This window comes from Gekko japonicus, unplaced genomic scaffold (assembly GCF_001447785.1).
Source record: "Gekko japonicus isolate JY-2015 unplaced genomic scaffold, Gekko_japonicus_V1.1 scaffold2278, whole genome shotgun sequence".
In the NCBI taxonomy this organism is placed as follows: domain Eukaryota; kingdom Metazoa; phylum Chordata; class Lepidosauria; order Squamata; family Gekkonidae; genus Gekko; species Gekko japonicus.
The window spans coordinates 291,674-293,863 of record NW_015171573.1 but is presented as its reverse complement, the minus strand read 5'-3'; positions in this window follow the sequence as shown (position 1 = coordinate 293,863).

Sequence of the window (2,190 nt, the reverse complement as noted above, 5' to 3'; positions counted from 1 at the left end):
CACAGGATTTGTTTGGAATTAGAAGCCAAGCAGCTTTCACTTTGTGTAACTGTTAGCACCAAATTTTATGTTAGATATATTGTTTTATTATGCTGTTGTTTGTACGTATTTTTAACTTTTGTAAGCCGCCCCGAGCTGAATACTGGATGGGGCGGGATATAAATCCCAAAATAAATAAAGGTTCCCTTGCTCGAAAGCCAGTCGAATCCGACTCTAGGGTTGCAGTGCTCATCTCCGTTTCAAAGCCGAAGAGCCAGCGCTGTCTGAAGACGTTTCCATGGTCATGTGGCCGGCATGACTAAACACCAAGGCGCACGGAACGCTGTTCCCTTCCCACCAAAGTGGTACCTATTTATCTATTTGCAATTTCTTGCTTTCAAACTGCTAGGTTGGCAGGAGCTGGAACTAGAGATGGGAGCTCACTCCGTCATGCAGCACCCGGGTCTCGAACTGCTGAACTACTGACCTTCCACAGCCTGCAGTTCAGCATCTTAAATGCCATTAAATGCCATTAAATGCCAACAATGCCCTTCAGTTCTCTACATAGCTACACCAGAGGATAAATGGGCACAAATCTGACATCAAGAATCACAAGACTGAGAAACCTTTAGTGTAACACTTCCAGGACACTCAATGGGTGACCTCAAAGTAGCTGTTTTATTGCAAAGGAACTTCAGGAACAGACTAGAAAGGGAAATGGCTGAGTTGCAAGTTATTACAACACTCAGAACAATGGAATCTCCAGGACCTAACAGGGATATTGGTTTTTTATGTCACGACATATGCTAGCCTCATTCAGCCCTGACATCTGTATTCCCACCAATCCCCCAGAAGGGCCATACATCCTCTTTATTGGAATAGTAGATTGTAATGTAACATAATGAATAGTAGAATGTAATGTAATTTGGAATGGTAGACTGGAATTCATCTCTCTGGTCTGGGGACAGGGGAGAGAACTCTACACAGCCAATCGCCCCCCCTTTCAAAGAAGAAGATGCTGTAAGGGCACCTCCGTGCTTAAGAGGAGATGGATGGAATTTAACAGCAGGGTCTCCGTTAATTACTCTCAGCATCCCAGAATTAAGGATACATCTGCCCATTAATCTCCAATGTTGACATATTTATTCCATTCACTATGTTTTCCTCTGGAATTAAACCCAAACAAATGCTAACCATATTAACTAAACTTGTTATTCCTGTTTGGTCCTTGCATCTGTTAAACATTTTCATTATGCTGTATGCTAATTTACTGCTTACTCTCAACCCATATGTATGGACTGGTAATTTCCATTTCATTGTATTTGAAGAAGTGTTCATGCACACAAAAGCTTATACATTGAATAAAACTTTGTTGGTCTTAAAGGCGCCACTGGACTCAAACTTTGTCCTGCGGCTTCAGACCAACATGGCTACCCACCTGAATCTATCCTCTTTTATTGGAAACTTTACTGCTGTTAACTTGTTGTTGAATATTTATAGAGCTCATACTTGGAGATTCTTTGCAAACAGTTTTGTTGACTCCTTCCCCAAAACACGGGAGTATCTTTTTCAGGGTGGGGAAACTATCTTTTACACCATTTCCTGCTGTCGACTAATAAGTAATTAATATATTCATGCATATTTTAAAAGAAAACTAATGTGATTTGGGGGGGGGGGAAATGAGGTTTGCTTACCTTCAGTAGCATTGCAAATGCCTCTTCGTGCTTTAGAAAGGAATCTGTGCTCACGAGTTCAGAAATTAAGATGTGCGGTCATTAATACAGACATTTCTAGGTGGACAGCTGTGTTGGTCTGAAGAAGTAAAACTAAGCTAGAGTCCAGGGGCACCATTAAGACCAACAGAGGTTAAAATATGAGCTTTCATGTGTATGCACACTTTTTCAAATAACACTTTCAAAAAACAGTTACCTCTATAGGGAATGGATCACAGTGGACTTTCTCAGGGGATGGTAAAAAGTATGTGTTCCATGGACCCTGTTACGGAATGATTGTAATTAGTCACTGAACCCAGTAATACCTCTTTGAAGATTTCATCATTATCAGTTCATTTCTTATAGGTGTGAGTTTCCTAGAATTGTTGATGCATGTAGATCTGCCCTACATTGGCCCCTGCCACACGGCAGGGGAAAAGTCTCTAAAGGCGCGGCTTTTAAAAGCCGTGCCAATGTTGAGACGCCGCAGCGGGATCCC